The sequence below is a fragment of the Cygnus olor genome, chromosome 1 (genome assembly GCF_009769625.2).
Source record: "Cygnus olor isolate bCygOlo1 chromosome 1, bCygOlo1.pri.v2, whole genome shotgun sequence".
Lineage (NCBI taxonomy): Eukaryota > Metazoa > Chordata > Aves > Anseriformes > Anatidae > Cygnus > Cygnus olor.
Genome location: NC_049169.1, coordinates 122969274 through 122994636, shown reverse-complemented (window position 1 = coordinate 122994636; position 25363 = coordinate 122969274). Strand labels below are relative to the sequence as shown.

Sequence of the window (25363 nt, the reverse complement as noted above, 5' to 3'; positions counted from 1 at the left end):
ATCTCTCACAGCAGACAGATAATCATTTCTGCTTTCCTGGAGTTAACTTGGGCTGAACCTCTACATCTAGGCAGTTGTTCAACAACCATTGCTGTTGTAGGCTTCACACTGAGAATTGGCTCTGGTGTGATGCAACGAAAAACCCACACATTTCTGTTTAGTACTTTCCTATTTTTTTTTTTCTCTCTTTAGAGCAGTTGAGATCTCTTTTTGGCTTTCATTAAACAGGTTCTCATTAAACTAAGTAAATAAAAATAATGTCTCTTTTTGGCTACTAGATAATCTCTTTGTGAAGGCTAAGAACATACATCTCTGGAAAGATCTGCAAATATACTTCACAAATATTTTATAAACAAGATTATTTGATTTTTTTTTTCTAAGCATGTAGAATTGTATTAATCTTAAATACTGTCTGAAGGCCTTATTTTTCAAGTAAAAATAAAAGATTACTAGATTAGCTTTCTTGTAACATGGCATACATAAAACGGAAAAAGTTCAAAACCAGGAATACATAGTATCTACTCAAGGCAAACACAGTTACAACATTAGAAATCTCAAGAGATATGCAAAACAACTGGCTGCTTTAAATTGCTGTGGCAGTATGCAATTTTATTTAAAAGGAATCTGTGATATGAGCACTACCGTTATATTATATGCAGTTGTTTTAGTAACGGGAGATTTCTGAAATGTACTCAATATTCAATTCATTTTATTACCACCTTTGCCCTTCTTAATGAATTCACAGTAAAAATAGTGTCACTTTTAAAATCTTTGTGACACATATACAGGCACTCTTGTTTTGTTAGAAATAAGTTCATCTTTTAAGAATATTTGGTTGTTCCATTTTTACGTTATCCCATTACTATCTTATGAGGAAGAGAAGAATAAATACTAGAAATACTGGAAAATACCTAGCCATCATGTGAAAGCCTTTGGGGACAGTGGGTGGTGGTGAAAAAGAGGGAAAATAAATTTGTGCCATTACTAAAAATGAACAAGAGAGGTGTCCAGAGGAGGAAGAGACTCCTGTTCCTAGCTGATTTGGTCTAGTAAGAACTTTGGAAACCTAGAAATACTGGAGAGCACCTGATGAAGGGAAGGAGACCATATATATTCTCCTTCCTTGAGCTGTAATGAATCCTCACATTTTTCTTCACCAACAGTAGAGAGAGTAGCTGCAGGTATCACTAATTTCTTCTTAACTGAAGTCTTTGTTCAGGTCCCTTGGAGGTTCATAAACTCTTCAGATCATTGTCAGCCCTCTCAATGGCACAAAAAAAAAAAAAAAATTAAAAAAAAAATCCCATATATTCTATAGATTACCTGCAATTTTATTTGTTGTGTATAGGTGTATATATATGGATAAATAAAATGTATTTATCTGTACTTATCCTTTTACAACTGCTTGAAGAAGTCTAATGATCACAGTGTTCTTCGAAGTTATTCTAGAATGGTCACAGTCAGAGCCACTGCTGCATATACTGGGTCCAGCTGTGACTGTAATGAGCACACATCCTTCCCATAAAAGTTTTTAATCTTACAACACTTCTTTCCTCCATTCTGCATCATTTTATAGGTAAAGCACAGCAGAGGAGCTATAGAAGAGATGCCACAACAGATAAAATATCTTAATTGCTAGGAGAATGTTTTTTTGTTATACTATGGCTTCTTAAAATCAAGGGATGATTTGGGATCATTTGTGTTTTGGATAACTGTGTCACAACTGATAAAGTTAAGCTATAGAACTAGCAGGACAGCAGTAAAAAATATTATCCTGTAAATTTAGGTACCTCTTATATATTTATTAGTACTTCTTCTATCCTGAGCCATCGTGGTTTTGAAGGAAAAATAGATTTTTAATTGCACCTGTGTGCTTTGAAAAGAGAATTTTCTGTACTTGTTCATGAGCCTTGAGTTTTTTTCACAAATAAAACTGTGAGAGAAAATTGCATGTCCTGTGCTCTGGAAGACCATCTGTCCTTTATTTTAAGACGTGTTAGTACAGAATGGTGTGTCTTACTGAGCTTATTCCTCTTTGGAAGACAAGGTCTAGTGAAATATTTGAAGGTTAGAAAAGTGATATTAGGTAGGAAGTAGTAATAATTTTGTGTTGATTGAGGTTAAGAGGTTAATGAATTATTTTATTTATTTGTGTGCCAAGTAGAACCTTTCTTTTTTAAGAGATTTAAAAACAAATATAATCTTCTAAGTCTATAATAGGAAATACATCTTAAATGCAGAGAAAATGTGCATAAATTTTGTGAAATTTGAATGTGGCAGCACAGTAGAGGTGAAGCTTTCCATAACTCGGCATGCCTTGAGGTTCAGTCCCTAGTGAAGACAAATATACATATATATATATAAATGCATATACCTAGTCTTAAGCTCTGTCTGCTCTGTAGTAGGCCCTGGTTCTTCTTAACTTCAATTGCCTCATGTGCATGTACACATATACGTCTCTCTGTGTCTCTATTGACATAGAGTCCCTGAAACCTCCAGTAGCCACCTCTCAGATCTCTTGTCTCTCTAGCACTTGACCCTCTTTCATTCCTGGCTCCCAGGTCATTCACCCAACTCACCAGACAGTTCAGCCTGATGCTTACTGGTGACATACACTGACACATGCACTCTCATGAGCTACATAGTTGTCCCCAGGCACACGGCCCCCTTGGTCCCACTCCAGCAGCTACACAGCCACACTCACATGTACACAGATGATGAGTTCATCACCCAGAAAAATGGTTAGAAAGGAGTCTAATGAAAAGGAAGGACAGACTGCTGATCAGGTGCAGAGCACGACCAGACAAGTGTGGTGACCAGGCCCTGCTTACCTTTTCTGCACTGGTTCCTCCCCAGACAGCCCTTGGTTCTAAAGGTGTCCAAGAGCCTTTACCTGGTCTTATGGTGAAAGGTGTTTCCCTGGTAGTGGGGTTGGCTACCTCCTGTGACATACCTGGGAAAGGCCAGGACAGAGTTCCCTCAGCTTCCTGTGTGCCTCTGTTCTCCTTCATTTGTGTGGAGATTAACTTTTTATGACGTAACCTAATGAAAGGATTTGATCTTCTCATTAGGCAGAAATTGATTTATTTCTTTTGCTTAAGAAAGTTGAATGCAAATTTTTGTGGCTGAATTGAATACATGCACTTCCTATGCCAAAGGCAAGCAAAAACCCTAAAGAAATCACCAATTCCCTTAAGCACTGAGGTTTCCATTTAGTTTATAAGGTGTGACCAAGTTGGGACTGGAATAATATGAAGTTGTTGGAGCTTTCTGGAGGAAGAACATGAGGATCAAGGATGCCTGCAGTGCCAATGAAAGAAACTTAGTGAAGAAAACTGCTTAACTGTCCTGTCTGTTGTAGAGATAAGATTTATTATTATTAATTATTATTATTCTTATTATTATTATTTCTGTGTGTATGGAAAACTCTCCAAAAAGATGTATTGTGGTGTCCCTCTATAAATACAAAAACAAATGTGTTAATTCCTCTGCCTCATATGCTTGTGCAGGCAAAACTGAGAACAAATTCACTTTTCTCTCTTCCAAATCATACAGTGTACAGACAAGGTGTGAAGAAATAATACTCAAAACGTGCAGAAAATTCTGTAACTTTCAAACCATGAAAAAGTTATAGCGTGAGTTAAGTGGAAAATGTATTGGAACCACAGTTTACAACAGAGTAATCATTTGTTTCCCATTTTAAATGTAAGCTTCCATCTTTTGTCCCTTAAGAAGGGCATAAACACATTCTCATCTAATTAATTATGGGAAACGTAGTACCCTTTTAGTATTTACTGTTTGATAAATGTAGTAACATTAAACATCTTCCTGACTACTGTCTAAAATAAAACTTTTTATTTATCACACATAAAATCATAAGATAATTTAATGGACTGGGAAAAAAAAAAAAAAAATCTGTACATTTCTTTACTAGCTAGTTTTCTGAAGTTAGTTAACCTGTAAATAGACATTGTTAATATCAGGTAATACATAACCCTTATTTATTTATTTATTTATTGTTTGTTTGATGCTTTTTTGTTTGCAAAGGAAGACCTTGTCAGTTAAGAATTTTATTAAATTAAAGCTTAAAACTCAGGAATGAGTGAGGAGAAAATTATTCCAAACCCTCTCAGTTGCAGAGGCCTAGTAGCTACTTTGCCTATAAAACTGAATAAACACAGTTTATGACTCTAGGTAAAATGTTTCTGTTTTGGGGTGAGGGCTCACAAATGACATGAAGGGAAAGAGGTGAGCAAGAATGTGAAATTGAATAATTAAATAGAGAAAAAGAAGTGAATTTGCGAAAGTATTTTATAATTCTTACAATTGATACTTCATAGTACACTTACTTTTTATTAACATCTCTGCACCTTGTTGCTTTGCTAGTCTGACCTAAAATTTGGTCAGTGTTACCTCAGTTCCTCTTAAATATGAGTTATTACTTGGAAAGGGAATATACATCTCCATGAAAAGAAAGGTGTTCAGAATTAATATCATATTAATATTTTCAGAAACTTTTCCACATTCATTTTAATATACTACATATTTTTTTCCAACACCTGTTTATATGATCTGAAATACAGACCAGAATATTCTGCCAATATATTTCTGAGATACATTTAAATGAAAATTTGAAACATAAACAATATTTGATAAAACTCACCAAAGTGGGCTGTGGGGTAAGGCTATTCAAGACTTCCAGCAACAGCAATAAAAAACCCACGTGCATATACCAAAGGGTACTCAGGGGAAAAGTAAAAGGCAATATGAACTGGGCTTGGCCACGTTGGCAGCTTTCAGTCTCATTTTCATCTTAAAAAAAGTGCCTCAGCCCAACTCTGATTATTCTTAGCCTTGGCTCTGATTAGACAAGTCTCCTAGCCATTGACTAAAATGTAACAGAAGGAAATGTTTAAGAATCCTTCCTACAATTCACTGAAGAGCTCTACAAGTGTGACGTTTGTAGGTAAGCTTAATGGCTTCATGAGACTGACAAATGTGGCAGGTTGTAAAGGTGACCAGGTCTCCTCAGTGCTACAGTTTCAGTGAAACAGCATGGTTAGAGGTATCTTGACTGCTATATTTCTTAAGCTACAGATGGAACTGATGCAATCTGTGGCTTTCACTGAAATTTCTTAAGGGGAATTGTGCACATCCCTGTAGTTAATTCCCCATCCTTTTTCCACCGCATGGTGGAAGGTTCTAAGTTGAGTAAGAACAGAGCAGTAGAGAAGAACAAAGAGACAGCACAAATTATTCTTTAATGAGCATAAGCTTACTAGTATTCTCCAGGCATTGACAGGTCTACAGTAGAGAAGGTGCTCTTGAGATTTATAAGAAAAGAAAAAACAAAAACAAAAAAAACTATCAAAAACTTTGCTTTTGAGCTTTCAACAGAGAAAAAAATGAAGACTGAAGAAATTATTTTTAGTCTTTTAATGCATAGGCATTTTGAGTTATATCTTTCAGTCTTGTGGTCTCAACTTTTAACAGGTCATCTGAAAATGTTAATGATTTTGAATGTATACTGTACTTTTTGGCTAGTGCGACAACATTTCTTGCTCACAAGTGTCTCTTGTCTGAAAAGGTTTCCTAAAACAGCACTTTTGGGATTGCATATTTGCTGTATGTCATTGACTTTCACCTCAAAGCTGTTTAAATTCACATTTTTTTGTTTAAATTCACATATTATAAAGTTTTTAATCTGTTTTCCTTGCAGAGAAATCAAGAAAAAAAAGTCTTGTGTTGACACTTTTTTTTTTTTTTTTTTTTTTTTTTTGCATTTCATTGTACAAACCTAAAGCTGTTGTTATCATGTTTATTGACTACCTATAATACAGATAGATAGACAGAGACAGCAATTTTATGTTCAAACTATTTTGTGGTCTTCTCCAAGAGCTTCACTTTTTTTTTTTTTTTTTTTTTTTTTTTTTAGCATAACTCAAAATAAAATATGAGATTGCTTGTTTTGCATGGAAAACTACAAAATGCTCTGGCAGAAATAGATTTCCAAGCCAAATAATTTGTGCTTTTTCAACTGCAGAACACTTGTCTTTAAATTATGCTCCTGTTGATAACGGTGAACTTGCACAGTTGAAACTGAGGTCAGAGTTTTGCCTTATCATTCATAAACCATAAGAGGTTCCAGCTGGCTTTCCCATCAGTAAAGTAGCTGTACAGGGCCATCAGATATAAATAGGAAAAACCAAAGTAAAACTATTTTTGTCAATTACATGAATAGATAAATGATGATACTATATTTATTATACTTACATGAAAGAAAAATATCAAACGTCAATAGACACATTTTAAGAGTTGATTCATTACTTTACAACTCATTAAACTTTTAGAGCAAATTATTCACCATTTTAAGTACTTAAACTGGTTCAAGGGTTTGGTGGAGTTTAAAAAATAAATAAATAAATTGAACTCCATGGTATTAAATTAAGATGATACATAGTCATGGACATAATTAAGAAAGTTCTATATAAACAGATTCAGATTTGCTCTTTGTATATTATATCAGATTTGATCTTTGTATATTATCTACTGCATCTCCTTTCTTTGACAAAGAAATAAAATAGTAGTACTAGTTACTTGCTTAATCAACTCAGTAGATCTAGCTCAGATTAGGGATGGCAAGAATTTTCTTTTAGCTCGTGAATCATAAAATTCATGTTAACATAGTTAAGATAGTTCTGCATTTGCGAGTTGTTCCTGTGCAGTGCTGCTGAAGGTGTTGTTCCACAGGTGTAGAGGGTATCATTCAATATCAATAAGTCTTGCATTTGTGGGTGAAGATAGGGTTTAATCATGGGGGAGGCAGGGCAAAATGATTTTTCTTTCGTTTAACTTTAGTGTTGATGAAACTTGGGATATAAAACTTTTGAGCTATACACATAAAGCTTTTTTTTTCTGGAATTTATAAAGATTGTTAGAAAAGACACAAATTTAGAATTCTCAAAAGCTGAAAAATAACAGATAAACTAATTTGAATGCTCAAGAACTCATTTAATTTAAATCGAAACAGAATCCTTAGTCTTAAACTGAAACAATGTTAGCTAAACGGCTTTCATAAAAGGATTAACTGCATGAGAATTAACTACGCTGTGCCTAGGTGTTAAACTCCTAAAACATTCTGAACTATTTGGGTATGTTTAAATAGTTAAATTAATCAGTAATGCTTTAGTTAAATATAAGCTCAGTGCTAAAGTGCCTTAGAGACACTTCAAAAGTATTTTTTCAATTATTTTTTTAAAATATTTTTTCTAAAGTATTTTTCTATTTAATTTTGTCATAATTAGGCCAGCTTAATTAAGAGAACCTCTGCACCATAACTATTCCAAACTTGGTAAGTTTATAGAGTTCACTGAGTAATTAGAAATTTGCAGGATTTTCATCACATTGAAGGCTGTATGTTTCAAAAGGTTGGTTTAAGAAAAAACTTGGAAGGTGTAAAGCGCAGGAAAAGTGGTAAGTAAGGAAGTAAGTAGAGGCTCTGCTAGATAATACTAGGTGACTAGCCTGTGTAAAATTAGACAAGCAAGTACTTGACTATATTGGTAAGATACTTTTTGGTGGCTTTCTAGGGTTAAGGAGACTGGAAAGAGAAAAGATTTTTAGCTTTTTAGACCATTAAGGTCTAATCAGAACATGCACACTCTTGCAGAGTTAGTACAAGTAATTAAAAGAGAAGGGGGAAAAAAGAAAAGGAATTATTTGTTAGACATAAGACAAGTATTCCCAAGCAAAGTAGGCTATGTCTATGTCTCTGAAAAAAATGAAACAATTGCCTCATATTATGAACTCACTTTTCTAGTTGCTATTATATTTGCTAAAATGACAAGAGGTGCTACAGTAGTGAAATCCAAATACCTGTTATGAATTCTGAAGTATTTACAAAACGTAAATCTTCATCACTCTAAAAGTATTAATTAAATTAAATTAATGTTGCCACATTATTCATTCCCATGAATCCACCAAAATCCTGAAAACAGAAATAAGTTTATTACTGTTTAAACATTTCTTCTGCTTGAACGTTTGTTTGTGTATATATCTGTTGAAGGTATTAAATAGTGGAAATAGTGGATAGTGGATAGTGGAAATTGTGAGCGGCTGGTTCTGTTGTAGGATATAAGTTGTGATCTTACGATCCTGAATAAAATTGACGGTGTTTTCTGAGCCAATGACAGATCCATTCAGAAAAAAAATAGAAAAACAGGGCTTTTTGTTTGTTTGTTTGTTTGTTTGTACTGTTTGTAGTAATCAGGCATTGGAATGGGTTGCCCAGGGAGGTGGTGGAGTCACCATCCCTGGGGATTTTTAAGGAAAGGTTGAACCTGGTGCTTAGAGACATGGTTTAGTGGGTGACATTGATAGTAGGGTGCTGGTTGGACCAGATGATCTTGGAGATCTTTTCCAACCTTAATGATTTTATGATTCTATTGTTGTTTGTTCTCTGTGACAATAGTTATTGCAAGAAAGGATCTGACCAACTCACAATCCAACTCACAGTCATGGTTATCAAATTTGACTACACCTTTGGTTATACAAGCAGGTGAAATTGTAGAATCACTTAAAATTGTTTTTATTTTTAGTACAAAACCTATTGCTGTATTCAACCTTAGTGACAAAAAAAAAAAAAAAAAAAAAAAAAAAAAAAAAAAAAAAAAGTTTCCAGGGAAAACAACTGTAAAAGTGTTATCCCTGATGTTTCAGAAATAATTCTATGGTAACCTTTTCTTTATCGTAAGTGCACAATTTCATGTTTGATATTAATTCTATTCTTATGGGTGTAGAATGATCCGAAGTGAAAAGAATTTAGTGCAATTGAGATCTGAGGTGTAAGTAGATTTCAAGACCTGCAGGCTAAATTTAAAATATTCTAACTTCACTGCAAATGAAACTCATTCAGTGTCAACTTTTTGAAAAGTTCATATTAGGATTCCTGGAACAACCAGCATTTAAACAGGTAGTTGCTTACAATGTGAATAGAAAAATATAACAAAATATTATCTCATCTTTGGATGTAAAAAAATATTTGGGTATAAATTTTTTTCAACTTAAACATATTTAATACAAACTGATATAACTCAAATTTTTAATATTCATGAGTTCCACTGTAATTGGATAAATATTTATTATATAGATGAAAATTAATTTTGTTTTTGTATGTTTATCCTGTTATCAATTTATACAGCAGACACAAATCACTATTAGAAGTTATAAGAAAAAAAGTTTTTAAAGTTTAGGGACTCTAATCAAGTACATTACATGTTTTCCATCACTGTTTGTATTTCCAGAGTAACTGAATTGCTTGTTGTTGTATTTGTTAACTAATAGAATCTTCGCCTTGAAACCTCTAGATAAATTTTCCTGTAAAGTATATGTGTTCTAGTGCCTTTTGACGTATTCCTGGTTATTAATGTTGGGTATTGTTACAGAGATTAAAGTAATATTATTAGCATTACTTCTGAAATCTAAACTCTAAATTAAATCTTGTCTTATTAAATAGTATCCTTTAGTAAGGTGTTCCTTTGCTATTTTGATAAGAAAATGAGATCTGGGTAACTTAGGCCTGGGTGTCATCATTAGAGCTTTTTCAGCAGCTCTACATTAAGCAAGGACTGTTAAATCCCGGGGGAAGTTTTCTGTGAAGAAAAACTCACCCCTGGTTTCATGCTGGGAAAAAAAAAAAATATAATATTACAGAATTAAAAATATGTACTTGATTTTGCAAACAGTCATTTAGAGATAACTATTGAGAGATATGATAAATCTAAATGTTCCTATTTTGGCATATAAATTGATGGTCTCATTTTCTTGAATGCTGGCAGCTGTGACTTTTCAGTAGACATCATTACAAAATTTAAATATTGAATATTTCCATTACTGTTCATATCCCCAAACTGGAAGCATGACAGTCTTTAAATACCTGTCTTTAAAACCCACTCCAAATTGAAATTAATTAGGAAATTTCTACTGAATTCACTTACATATGAATCAGTCTTTAATAATTTCTGAGTTATTAATTTTTAATGAATTTATAGTCATCTTTCTTATGCATCTGTGCCTCTTACCACAATATGATTTTTAAAAGATCTACTTTTCACAGTCTAAAAGTTCTGAATAACTAAATGTATGATAGGTCATAGTCAGGTGTTTCAGTTAATGAATGGGATTAATCTTACTTAGTCAAAATGTACTAATACAATGAAAGGATAGTTGATAGCTGTAATTTTTGTACATCATCATGCCATTTTTTTCAGCCAAAGTAAATTAACAAGTATACACATGACTATGTTCACCACCTTAAAAACATAGGCCACCTTAATTGCATGGGAAAGTTAATCTAGTCTTTGCATCTACAGAAATTTGCATGAGTGTTATCTCCTGTTCCAAGCTCTTCCTCATTACCAGTAGCTCCCAGAGCTCACTCTCATGGGTCTTGTAGGTATGTTGGAAGGGTGGCTGCAAGGAATCTTCCCTACCAGGTTTACTCCAATGAATTTAGATAATAAAAATAATGAAGAAACAAGAAACAGTGGAATGGTCCTAGGCAATGAAAAGTGAAACTGACAAAAAAACCCAGAGACATTGGAACAGCTGAACTGAAATTCAAGCTATTAAAAATGCAAAATCTTTGTTGTCCAAACTTACCTGTGCAATAATCGCATGCATATGAAGACATAAAGTAGGTGGCTTCTGTTCTTGTTCAGCTCACCTCCCATTTACATTTATTGTCAAAAATGCCAGTATGCTTTCACTTGTACGTAAGAGTAAATATTTAATTTCATCACATATTATTATGACTTATTTTGCTGGCTCTGGAAAAGACTGTTATGACAAAATTTGGGTGTTAGTGATTTTTAGGTGGTTATAAATAAATAACCTACAACAAGAGTTGATCTTGGGGTTTGTGTTCCAGGTTAGAGTTAAGATACTGATTTTCTCACAGACAGTTAAAGTGATATAGAACAAGTTGTTGTTGATGTTGTTTTTTTTCCTAATAGTTTATAGACAGAAACTTTCATATCTTTTAACAGAACTCTGCATGAGATACACCATTTTTGACATGATACCTAATAATGGTTATTAGTTACTTTATGGCTTGTTTAGGTAACTCCTGTTTATGCTTCTCCTGAAGGAAATGATTCTCACAAAATAAGAGGATACAGAATGTACGGAATATTATATTTCAAAGCTTTCTATCAAATCTTTTTTTTTTTTTTTTTTTTTTTTTTTTTTAATCTAACTCATATTTATGAAGTCCATAATGTTTGTATGATACTTGGTTAAATATATACTTATATATTTCAAATTTTTCAGTATCTGTAATTATTAAGATGTATTTATTCACAATAAATGTGAAACTGTGGGTCTTATGAAGCTTCATGGTAAGCCGTTTACCAAGTTAGATGCAAGATTTACACTAGATTGTTCAGAAGTACAGGTGCAAACACACATTAAAGCGTGCAGTTTTGCCCAGAGGTGCAAAGCTGAGATGGTCCTTTCTACAGTGAAGAACTGTTCTGTTTCATAAAAACAAAATAAACAAAACAAAACAAAAAAGATTTTAAATTTCATTAATAAATAACTTTTGTAAAGATTGGGGAAGAATAATTTTATATTTTTGGTTTTGTTCCTTAACATATGCATAATAAATACTAATACATTAAAGTCTGATGATGATGGCAAATCAGCTCACTTGAAACTTAACAGAAAGTGTAGCTTCTTTTCATGTACAACACCCCAAAAAAGATGTTTACTGTTGCTTTACACATACACACACAAAATTAAGTTATCTGGAGAACTACAAAGAAAATGCGTAATGAACCCTTATGGTATAGGCACATTATTAAGCTGCTTTTTTTTTTTTTTTTTAAGTTTAAAACTTTGACAAAATAATTTTAAGTGATTGCACAGAAACAATTTAATTCATTACATTATAAAACTTCTGGCATAAAAAGCATGAACTGCATCTCCCTTTGGATTGCAGATCTTGATAGAAACTGAAATAAATAAAATGCCTTCTCATCATGGTTTATCCTGGTGTATTTATACTCATTACATATCATATTACATTGTCACAAACCTCCAGTGTCTACAGATTAATCTGTGTTCTGTGCAAGAATGTAGAGGGCAGAATCATAAACAATTATTTTTAAGCTAGGAAGTATCAACAAAAATATTTTAATTCCCAGTGACTAATATTCTAACACGGGCCAAGAACTTGAGGTTTTGTATCACTTTGATTTTTTTTATTTGTCTTAAAATACTATTATTACACTTATTTTCACAAGAAAATGTATAGTTATATGTGAGCACAATATGTCATAGCTATTATTGAAAGAAGTTGAATGTTTCCTTATTTTAAAAAGACTGACCCAAGAAATCAGAAATCATAAAAGCAGAGATCTCTTAAGTGAGAATTGTAAGCTAAATTAAAATAAATGTTTGCGACTTTTATTTTGTTTTTAATAATGATGTAAAATTTCAGCATGAGTAGTCCCCTTGCAGGGATGGTAAAAGTGACCAACTACTTCTTTACATTATAAACTTATTCACAGTTAGGAATAAAGTGTTTCTCAACTGTCAGAAAAGCTGTTTCTTAACTAGTATTTTGAGATAGTAGTTACTCATGGAAGCCCAGCTTTAACGACTCAGTGTCGTAACACATTAAGTAGAATGCTAATAATTTTATAGATTTCTTGTGCATTTGGATGCAAATTTAGTGAATGATATATTGAAGAAAGTATTTGATTAATGAAAGAGCTGTGGCTAGACAGAGTTAGGCCTACTCATTTTGCAAGGCTTTTGAGTATGACATGACAAAATTACTGTACAATGGATGATATATGCATATTTTTTAAACATTTCCTCTACATTGTTCTCCTTCTGGAGGTGGCTTTAGGAACATTTTCATAAATAATGGGTTGGATAATTCTAAGAATATAATTTCTTTTCTGTTCTAGACTCTGTAAATGTAGGTGCTGCCTTGTTTCAAAGTGTCTTACTCTGGAAAGCTGATAGTACCTATGACAGCCTAGAAAATCAGTGGCAGTTATGGTCTCATGCTTACAGGGCTTTAAAAAAAAATAATAATAATAATAAAATGCTCCCTAAGACTGTGAAGTTTTGATGAAAATAGACTGAAGTTTACTTCTAGGTATAAAAGTTTACTTCCAAATATATATATATATAAAAAAAAAAAAAAGTTGAATGTCTTTCCTGAAGACACATCAATAAAAAGACTTATAAGGGATAATAATTATTATTTTCATGGCATGATTAAATTTAATAGGTCAAAACTGAGACATTCCTGTGAACACAAATTGGAAAAAAAATTGCTTATACATTGAATAGTTGTTACGTTAAAAGTAAATTTTATTTTCTCTAGTCCTTCCTATTATGTGTATATTTTATTTAATCAAGTTAGAAAATAATGTGTTTTTATTAAACCAGTCTAATCCTCAATGATCCAGATCAAAATAGATCATTCTAATGTTAAATATAAATACAAGGAAATTACAAACTTTCTACACTTGTTTCATTATTGTATATGATATTAATATTGCTATTAAATTATTTAATTTGTATTGTGTGTTCTGCTTTTCTGTGCTTATCAAATATGCTTTATTTCAAAATTAAATAAATTGGTAATACATTTTAAAAATTACTTTAAAAAACGCCTTTCCCATATATGTTAAATTTATAACTTATACTATCTGCTCTGCCCTAACTGCGTAACTAAACATTATCGGATACATATTTAATGTCTGTAGAATAGTAGCTAGTCTGCAAGACCAGGTTAGATCTATTAATTTCATATTCTTGCGATCCAAAAAAAAATGAGAAATTAAACTTTTAGCTGTCAAGAAATTGTTGAGGGAAGATGCTATCCACTGAGAAACTTGCTTCTTAAAATGTTTTTTTAAACTTTGAGATATTCTTTGAAGATAAGACATAAAGACGTGAAAATATATGTTAAGCTGCATGGATGTCATCTCTATTGTAGACATTGCTATATTTTGCCATGATAGAAGGAGGGATACTGTGAAAGTCTAGATATAATAAGTTCTTTATTTTAAACTTATCAAAGCCTTATCTGTATTACTGTGTAGAGTTATAGATTTATAGAATAAAAAATACTAACTTAAAATGAATAAGTTAAGGGGACTGATCAGAGTTCTTCATATGGGAAGAAACTGTCAAGTTGTTAGCCTTCTTAAAGTATTGATATGATCTGCTGTCCAAAGGTAAACATCGGTGAAGAAGGAAATACTTTTAAAAGACAATGCTGATAGAGGATCTAGTGGTTATAAATTGATCATAAGTGTGTTAGAACTGACAAAGTTTCTGAACATTAAAAGTTTTGGAACAGTCTTCTGAGAAGAACTGTAGTGCAAAATACAGCATTTAAAATCAAACTTGAAATATTTATATAACCTCTCTCTCTTTGAAGCTTCTACTGAATCTTCAGGTTTTATTCCATCAAACCTATTCATCAGTAAGAATCACAACTGTCTGTCACATAGCTGGCTCAAAACAAAGGCTATCAGCTATAAAACAATATAAATGTGACAAACAAATGTTATGATTTTGCTCCAAAAATAGAGCCATTTGTTGCCATTTGAAGACTGCTTTTCATTTTCCTATAGACAGACTACATGATATATTTTGGGTTATTCTTTCTGCTTCAGAAGTCGTTTTTGTATTGTATTACGCCATATCAAACTTCATTTTTTTCTTCTGAAACATGGTTTTCAACCTACATTTATAGCTGTCCTCTAGATAAATGTCATATTGATACATTCTGGCAGTAGCAAAAAGTAATTGAAAAACATTTAGAATGTACCATTAAATTTATACTCCTGGGCGTTAACATTTCCTCAGCTTTGATGGTGAGGAAGGGAAAAATCTGTGTCTTCTATTATAAGAGGCTTGATGGCAGTAGATTCCCTTAAGGAGTCTGGAAATATGTAAGCAAATCCTCTGTGTCATATCCATCTCTTAACATTTAAGAAACTTAGTAAATATATTATTTTCAGAATTGCACATAGATATATATTACTAAATCCCAGTTTGCATGATATTGAATGCTCTATGACAGAAGATATTACCGTAGTTCTTAAAATTTGTATATGCACAGTGAAGTTCTCATTATGTGCGAATCTCGGATCTATCACATAATTAGTTATATATGATACCATGATTATACTGAGTTTAGTGCATACCAGTTTAGCAGGCTCCCCAATTTACCTGAAAGCTGTCCCCAGGTAATATGGCAAATAAGCCAGTAATGAATTACATATTATTTTTTTTGTTTCCTTACATGACACCTTTGCACATTGTACATTATAGAGATCAACTGATAAAAGGGTTAATATCCCTAAAAATCCCCTAAAATTAGTAGTATCTAATTTTCATGTTGTTTCCAAAATTTTCTTCATTGTTGGGAAATCTGAAGTTAAAACTAAGTACTTTTCCAGAAGTGTTTTTTTGTCATCTCAAAAAAAAAAAATCTGTCATTTCTGGAAAATTTATAGTTAGTTGTGTTAGCTCTGGAACTAGATGATCTTTAAGGTCACTTCCAACCCAAGCCATTCTTTACTTTTTTTGCATATTTGTTGTTGTTGTTGTTATCAATCTCTTGACTATCAATACAAACTATTATGTTGTGGTTTGTAATTTACTTGCAACTTTACATCACTAAGTGTATAGTGTATAAAGTATCTTTCAATATTCAGGAAAAGGGCTTCAAAATTTTTATAAATTAACAAAGAAAAAATGTCTCTATGAAATAAGGAATAATGTGCTAAACTAATTTTACAGTAGAAACACAATGTACTTCTGTTCTTAATTTTCTTCTGTTGTGTAAGGATATGCTTGCCTTGCAACACCAGAATTATTCTGGCATTTTTAATAATTAAGTGTATGAAGGTGTTTAACATTGGAAATGCTATTGCAACTTCAGTAGAATTAAGATTTAATCAGCATCTTCAACCTATTCTATAGCAGAAAACAACAATGTGCCTATGCTAACATTAGGAGGACAAATATGACTGGTTTCATAACCTGCATGTTTTTTCTTTAGGCATCTTCCATAAAATGTCTGGATTTGGACAGTATCTAAATAACTGATATTTGACTTACAAAGGTGGCATTTCAGAACACGGTTTATTATGGGAGTTCTCTTATCTGTATTTGGTGTATGCAAATGTTGTCTCACAAAAGTAACTCATCAACAGACACCCAGGGCTACTAAGAAGAATGTAAGACTGAACAACTTTTCTCAAAAAATTAGAGTTTTGTTGATTTTTTTTTCCTTAGTAATAAAGTCTTAGTAGGAAAGAAAAGCTAAAGAGAGAAAAAGAAAAATGAGAAATATTAAAAGGCACAGAAATCATGAAAAACATTGCTTGGATAGTCATCCTGTTTTAAAATGTTCATAAATGAGTAAGTTGTTTGTTTCATTTGCCATGCCTTACGTTTCATAGTTATTATCATTCCGATGTGATCAAATTGCTTTCTTTAGATGACACAGAAAGTCTGACTGAAAAAAGGGAAAGATAAAACAGACTTCAGGTTCTTGTAGAAATGAACCAGGATTACCTGTTTCACTCAGATAACTGTCAGCTGACACTTTATAATTGCACATATCTTGGAGCATAACCTAGAATCTCACAAGAAGCAAGATCTAGTATGGAAAAGAAAATAACACAACATAGCCAAATAATTTAATTCTTTTTGTTTGTTTGTTTGTTTTTTTGTTTGTTTGTTTTTTAAATACACTCAACTTTTTCTTCCCAGTGAGAATAATACAGAATTACCAGAATATATTGATTTGAAACTTTGCAAATGTACCTAACCTTTCTGGTTTTGGATAGTTAGAGATTCCTCTTTAATGATACTTGTAAAATTACTTTTAGGGATTTGGTACATAATTATATTCTGAATACCAAGCTATTTTAATTACCAACTCTCATATACTCTTTACTAATGTGTCTTTATTAAGGTAGTTGTATGTATATATACACACATTGATATTAAAAACAAGCAAACAAACCCTCCCCCCCCCCCCCCCCCCCCCCCCACTGTTGGTCACAGTGTAAGAGGTGTATAATGTATATACGAACTACATGCAACTTATTGCTAAGATTTTAATTTTAATTATTTATGAAACAGATTTATTGTTGGTTTAATTTGCATTAAATTATTTTAATCTGATGACATGGACTATTGTTAGAATCTATTATAGATTGTTTCCATAAGGTTTCTTTTGTTAAGCATAATAATTTTGCTTTTGGCTAGTAGTTTTTGATTGGCCTTGGGAAAACTTAACTCTTGGATTGCTGTGTTTTCATGTTTGCATATCTAAAATCTGGATTTAATCTCCATGCTTCAAATGTTACTTGAAAATTAATATTTCTGAAAGAATTTTCAGCATGAGGAAAAATTCTACTAAAGAATGTGTGACAAGCAGAATATATTCTATATAATAATCATAATACTTTCAATACACGAAAATGATTTAGTAATAAACTGGGACCTTGATTATCAAGAACTAAGAAATCAAACCCAATGTTGGCTTTTGAACTTCCCATCCTCGTGAGATGAACATATATATGTATGCAGGTAGGGGTTGTACTTGTAGTGTCCTCTCCAGTGTTCTTGAAACGTCATTGGGAAAATAAAGCCCTCTAGTCTTTTTTCCTCCACATTACTACTACTACTACTATTATTATTATTTTATATTAAATTAATTTTTTATTTTTATTATTGTGCATGTGTTGATTGTTGACCAATTGTATGTATGTAAGGATAACCACAAGAAAATTAAAATCAAGGAAGTTGCATTTTGCTATATTGGCAATGGTGAAAAGAACAACTTGTTTGAATAGGAATAAAATTTTAAAGATTTTTTTTCTCTGCCATATTAAACAGAAGCATTGGTCTGTCGTGTTTCTGGTATCCTCTGGAGAAAAGTTCAGAGCCCTTGCAAAGTCAAAAAAATATAACTAACGAGCTGCTGGTAAGCATACATCTCGGTGGTTGGTGCTTATAAAAGAACTAATAGCACATTTGAGAGGTATTGTAGAAATTACAAATCTTAAAAAATAATCATAAATTATTGCATTGCTATGTGCCTTTTTTTTTTTTTTTGAGGGAGTTGGGGGTTGCATTTTTTTACTCATTGACTTTAACCTTCAATAATTCCTCTGCTCTCTTTCAAAATATTAAAAATTCTCCTCTGAATTTAATATTGACACATTTGTTACTCTTCTGACTATAATATATTTCTGTAGTAGTGGCTGTATTCTCTGGTGCTTTGGGGATCCATATTGTTTTTACTCTATAAAATGTTGATAGGTTATATTTCATACCCTCAGAAATAAATATGTTGGGTTTGAAAAACGTTGTTTGTGCTTTTCTTGTGCTTTTCTCAAAATAGTATCTATCATTGTACTGAGTTTAGATGTTCCGTGATGTAAAGGAAAATACGATCATCATCCATTAGCACACACACATCAACCATGTTCAAGAATTTGTATAGCTTTGGTCATTTTTGTAACATTGCTTAAGTTCCTCATTTATTCTACAGTTTAAAATACAAGTTAGAGAGAAATATTGAATATATAAGTAGATATCAGTCAAGTATTGTGTTATTCTCTTTAATTTACTTCATAGAATTATGCTGAAAGGAACTTTTATACATGCATGAATCTGAGAAGTTACTCATATCCATTTGCCTTGCCTTTAAGCAAAACAATGAAAGCAGGAAAACCTTTACTTCCATTTTCATTTTTGTTCCTTTTCTTTTAACAACAGGGTTTGGAGTTTGGTCATTCTGCTTTATAAAAATGTTTCACTATTCTTTTTAAAACTACAGATGTGTGTGTTCAAGAAAAAAAAATCAAGGTAATTGTAACTTTAAAATGAATAACACATATTCTTCATTATTTTTTTTTAAGACTAAATCGTTTGATTTACAACAAACTCACTGATTGATGAATCTTTTTTTTTTTTTTTTTCCCTGTTTGAATTTAAAGAAATGTTGCTCTTTCTATACTGAACACTGCATCTATGGTACACCATTTGTCCACAACAAAACACAGTATTCTCTTTTCCTTCAGAAAGGGATGAAAGTGTAATCAAAATGAGTTCATCCTAAGAACTCTTATGCTGTCATTAGTGACAGTGCTGAAGACTGAATTATTATGGCAAGTCTGAAACTTAGTTCTTCAGAGAAAGTAAGTACAGTGATGTTTCTATAACATCAGCATTGCCAGCATCTAGGTATAAAGATACTATGGTGGATAAACTATAACTATAATTTTAGTATGCCTATTTGATTACTTTCCCCTAAAGAGTAAGAGTAATCTAAGACCAAGTCAGGCTGAGACTTTGGAAGTCGTTGTGCTAACATTATGTTTTGGTATCTGAAAGCAAAAGCATTTCACTTCAGTGCATGGGCAACTGTTTTGGGCAAGCATGTTACCACCACAGAGCTGACTGAAACTTAAACCACTGCTCTTTAACCTGCCAACTGCCATATTTTGGGTGAAATCCTATTTCAAGCTAAATTGATGGGATTTCTGCCAGTACTTTAAATAAGGCAAGAAGATTTTTCTTGACATCTTTGAAGAATTGTACTGGCAAAACTCCGGACTTGTAGTTAACTGAGAATGTATAAAATAGTGTATCCATGCTGAGCATTTCTGAGAGTCAAGAGAGCTCTAATAAACAGTTGATGAATTAGGGTGGGTGTTATTACTGTTGCTGCTTATGATGACATGCATGAGAGAAGTTTCCCGTTTTAAAATTCACTGACAGAATTCAGCAGAACAGATAGAAGTCAAGGCTTCTGTATAAACATTCAAGTGCTGGGTATCATGGCATTCTGTAGGATGTTTTTCCTTTGATTCTCTTTGGTTATTTTCAACTCCATATTAGCATGTTTTAATGCTTTTTAAATACATTTTTGGCTTGTAGAGAAACTTGGGGTGGAAAAAAACATAGGAAAAGAAGTTTACACAATAACAGTATATAATGATTAGAATATTTCTAGCTGCAGAGGTTTGCAGTGGAATGTACTAAGGAGTATAATATGAAAAGAGTACAAACTAAATTAGAGGGAAAATAATGCAATTATGAGTATCTGTGAAGTTCTCATGGAAATAAATGTATGGCAGAAAAAAGCATGTGTAAACAAGTAAGCTCCCTATGTCTGTCAGTTGGACAGACAGGAGACAGGAAAGGGGAGACTCTCTTTTGCTGAGAAAAATAAGTACTTCTGATGTGAATCCTGTATGCAGATAATTTTTTTTTTCCCGTTGAGTTAGAACAGAGAACCAAATGTAACCACACTAGCTAATTTCTGGTGGTCTACATCAGTAGAAGGTTGTTATTCGTATTTCTTGCTCATTTTAAAAACTTCCTTCAAAGCCATACGAACTCTTGTGCCCTTGACACAAAGAAGGCTAATGGTATCCTGGGCTGCACTAGTATTGCCAGCAGGTCAAGGGAACTGATCGTTCCCCTCTACTCATGTGGTGGTTTTACTCAGGTGGGCAGCTGAGCTACACCAAAACCGCTCTCTCACTCCCCCTTCTCAATGGGAAAAGGGGAGAAAATACAATGTAAAGGGCTCGAGGGTTGAGAAAAAGACAGGGAGAATCACTCAACAATTATCGTGACAGGTAAAACAGACTCAGAGTAGGGAGATAGAAAATTTATTGCCTATTAATAACAAGCTAGAGAAGTGAGAAACAAAGAAAGAAACCAAAAATACCTTCCCCCGTCCACCCTCTTCCACCTCCTCTCCCTGAGCGGCGCAGGGGAACAGTGGAAAGGGGGTTGCGGTCAGTCCTTGACATTTCATCTCCGCCTCTCCTTCTCAGTCACTTTCTGCCCCTTCTCCAATGTGGGGTACCTCCCATGGGATGCTGTCCTTCCCAAACTGATCTTGCAGGGGCTTCTTGCAGGCAGCAGCTCTTCAAGAACTGCTCCAATATGGGTCAGTACCATGGGGTCCATCCATAAGGAGCAACCTGTTCCAACCTGGGAACCCACAGGCAGCAGCTTCTTCCAGGTCACCTACTCCTGTGTGGTCTCCTTTTCACGGGCTACAGGTCTGGCCTGGAATCTGCTCCAGCAGGGGTTTTCCAAAGGCTGCAGCCTCCTTCAGGGCAGATCCACATGCTCCACTGTGGCTTCTTCCATGGGCCGCAGCACGGAAATCTGCTCCACCGTGGTACACCATAGGCTGCAGGGGGGACAGCCTGCTTCACCTTGGTCCTCTCCACAGGCTGCAGGGGAACTTCTGTCCTGGTGGACAGCCAGATGACCACGAGCCAGCACTGTGCCCTTGTGGCCAAGAAAGCCAATGGCATCCTGGGGTGTATCAGAAGGGATATGGTTAGTAAGTCAAGAGAGGTTCTCCTCCCCCTCTACTCTGCCCTAGTGAGACCACGTCTAGAATATTGCGTACAGTTCTGGGTCCCTCAGTTCAAAAAGGACAGGGAACTGCTTGAGAGAATCCAGTGCAGAGCCACAAGAATGATTAAGGGAGTGGAGCATTTCACTTACAAGGAAAGGCTGAGGGAGATGGGTCTCTTTAGCTTGGAGAAGAGGAGACTGAAGGGTGACCTTATTAATGTTAGTAAATATGTAAGGAGTGAGTGTCAGGAGGATGGAGTCAGGCTCTTCTCGGTGACACCCAATGATAGGACAAGGGGCAACGGGTGTAACCTGGAACATAGGAGGTTCCACTTAAACATGAGACAAAACCTTTTCACAATGAGGGTGACAGAGCACTGGAACAGGCCCGGGGAGGGGGTGTGGAGTCTCCTTCTCTGGAGACTTTCAAAACCTGCCTGGACATACTCCTGTGTGACATGATTTAGGTGTTCCTGCTCTGTCAGGGGGATTGGACTAGATGATCTTTCAAGGTCCCTTCCAGTCCCTAATATTCTGTGATTCTGTGATTCTGCTCCGGCACCTGGAGGACCACTTCCCCCTCCTTCTTCACTGACCTTGGTGTCTGCAAGACTGTTTCTCGCTCCTCACTCTCCCAGCTGCTGTTGTGTAGCAGCTTTTTGTTTTGTTTTGTTTTGTTTTGTTTTGTTTTGTTTTTCCCCTTTCTTAAATCTGCTGTCACAGAGGCATAAACAACATCGCTTATTGACTTGGCTCTGGCCAGCAGTGGTCCCCTTATCTACCATGGGGCAGCTTTTGGATTCTTCCCACAGAAGCCACCCCTATGGCCCCCCACTACCCAAACCTTGCCATGTAAACCCAATACAGATCAGCACTGGTGAGGTCAAGCCTGGAGCCAGTTGTGGGTTCCCCAGTACAAGAGAGACCTTGGCATACTGGGGAGAGTCCAGTGTAGGTCCATGAAGATGATGATGGGACTCAAGCACCTCTCCTATGAGGAAAGACTGAAAGATCTGGGAATTTTCAGCCTAGAGAAGAGAAGGCTCAGGAGGGAGCCTTATCAATGTTTATAAATACCTGAAAGAGGGTGCAAAGCAGATGCATCCAGGCTCCATCCAGTGCTTAGTCACAAGACAAGAGGCCGTTGGAACACACTGGAAGACAGATGGTTCCCACTGAACATCAGGAGAACTTTACCGTGCAGGTGACTGTGCACTGTCAGAGGATGCCCAGAAAGGTTGAATCTCCCTCCTTGGGGATAGTCAGATTCAATCTGTCCATAGTCCTGGGCAACTGGCTCTAGGTATCCCTGCTTGAGCAGGGCGGTTGGACCAGATGACATCTAGAGGTGCCTTCTGACCTCAATCGTTCAGTGATTCTGTGATTCTGTGAACTCTGTGACCTACATCAAACATATTAATTTTGACTCAGTCCTACATTACTCATCTACTAATCTCTAATGTTATAGAAGACATACAGACAACGTTCCTCACTGTAAGATATACGTTTCAACTTCTAAAATAAAGTATATTTACACATGACTTTATATGTCTGTTCAATTGCCATGTACTGAGCAGGGATATTTTTGCTGAAAATGTTAAAAACAAAATGCAAAACCCCTCAGAACTTAAATAAATGTATCTGGCCATTAAATGAAGCTCTTCTGTACAAATATTACATGCAGAAAACTTTCTATGCTTTTGAAGACATGTAGTAAAACCACAAAATATTAAGATTTTGTATTTCCTTGTACAATATATATGCAAAGTTTTGAAGGACTGTTTATTTGAAAGCAGAAGGAATATGGTTTATCTTATTTACTTAAGGGAACTTTTTAGACTGGTGAATGCATTGAGGGGAGGAACATTTTTGTATTACAGGCTTTTCTTCTAAGTAGTGACAAGAAATACAATAAATTTTTTCTGAGATTTAGCAGTGCAAGGAGGCTTGACTTGCAAGACATATAAGACTTTTGGATTTCTATGATTTAGTAATCAGCACAGTAAATAAGCTGATTTACTGACAAGTGAAAAACGTTAAGAGATCCCTAGAACATTTTGATGTCTTTGGTTTGGGATTTCTAAACAACACTGAGTGATTTGAATTAGAGGTTATATTATTTATTAAAATATATATATAATTATCATGGTCTCTTCCACAATCAACTTTCTAAATCCATTAGATTTTTTAAAAATAATATTTTTATTTATTAAAATAATAATTTTCATAAATCTAATCCAATAATATTTTTGGTGATCCTCTTTTAGTTTTCCAGATAATCTGCTGTAGTAACAATAATTAAATATCCTTGTGATTTATTATCGTATCTTAATACTCTCCTGCTCAACTAAAGAATTTTTTAGTGCTTTCTGCATTTTTGATCTTCTGAACCTCAGTGTGTGTGCATATATATTACGTTTCCCTTCCCTTCCCTTCCCTTCCCTTCCCTTCCCTTCCCTTCCCTTCCCTTCCCTTCCCTTCCCTTCCCTTCCCTTCCCTTCCCTTCCCTTCCCTTCCCTTCCCTTCCCTTCCCTTCCCTTCCCTTCCCTTCCTTCCCTTTTTTTTTTTCTTTTTCTTTTTTTTTTTTTTTTTTCCCACAGAAAGATGAAATCTAAGTGTTTAGTGACTGTTTTCTTAGCTTTTCACACCAATGCACTTTGTCAGCACCAACTGCTGACTTGCTCAGCTGCTTTATTGACTAAAAGCCTTAGGTAGGGGTGATAAATAACCAAAAACCTTTTGCAACACTTTTCTTACTGCATGTTCTCTGCCAATCATTGTCTCTTCAGATTATCTTTTTCCTCCAAATTAGGTACAGATGTTTGCTAACTAAATTAGATAGATATCCACATACTGCAGTAGATACTGTCCAAAACAGAAATGCTTAACATATTTGAAAGCTTTTCCACATATTAAGTGTAATTTAGAGAAGAACTTGGTCACTTAAGACTATGTGTTTACTAATGAAATTGCTATGTGCTTTTGAAGCAGCATTTATATCTATTCCCTAGCATTGTAGATGACAGATAAATCTGATGCTTGGGCAGTTTTATCTGAAAACATGACAGGTTCTAGGTCCAGGTGAGATTCTGAAGACATTTCCAGATTTATTTCAGATACTTAAATCTTCTTGTGTTTACTTTTTTTCTTGGTCACTTCTAGTCTGTTTCTGAGGGAGCAAAAGAAAGGAAGATGAATGCACTGAAGTTACAAAAGTTAGGTTGAAAGCTATCTGAAAGTTCCAGCTGAAATTCAGGATACTTACAAAATGTAATAATCAGATCTTTTTGTTGTTTTGCTTTTGTGTAAGTTACTAATGAGGATATTTATCTAAATGTTACAGAAAAAGTGCTGAATTTAAGAGAACTTGCTGAACCTAAATTCCCTTTTCCATTTTACTCTTAGTATTGTATGTCTCTCCAAGGCAATCTGTGAGGAAAATACTCATTGCCACACTAGATATATATACTTTTTATTATTATTATTATTTTAGAAAGGAAGAAAAAAAAAAAAAAAGCTTTAGTTTCATTTATCATTGTGAAATTACATCCAAACACAAATTTCAAGTCTAAAATAAAGACTAAATCAGTTCAAGGAGTAAATGGTTGTCTGAAACTCCTTGAAATGTGTGATGATGAGCAGTGTTTGGTGCACTGAGTTTATCAGAAGAGGAAAAGAAGAGCTGGTAACTGACGCAGAGTAATACTGTTTAAAACTAATCCCTTATGACATCAGCAATTTGCAGATTGGGAAACTAAAAATGATGGTTTGGGAATGGCAATAAGAAGTGGTCAGAAGTAATGAAATAAAGATTAAAAGCAGTGTAGTAAACCACAGTCTAACTGCAGTATATAGAGGTGTCACTTAATATCTAATCTAGCAAAAGTGATGCCAGTGGGAGTTTGCTGTGAAGTTTAATGAA

The 25363-nt window shown here is 34.1% G+C and overlaps 1 protein-coding gene and 1 long non-coding RNA gene across 4 annotated transcripts in view; one reads left to right on the top strand and one right to left on the bottom strand.

Annotated features, from left to right (window-relative positions):
- The window catches only part of IL1RAPL1 (interleukin 1 receptor accessory protein like 1), a 786863-nt gene that overhangs the window by 367736 nt on the left and 393764 nt on the right, over positions 1–25363 (top strand). The window lies entirely within an intron of this gene.
- LOC121057336 lies at positions 10457–21858 on the bottom strand. Its single transcript, XR_005813760.1, has 3 exons — positions 21722–21858; positions 21282–21287; positions 10457–10470 (listed from the first exon to the last, which is right to left on the bottom strand). It is a non-coding gene; the product is annotated as an uncharacterized LOC121057336 (long non-coding RNA).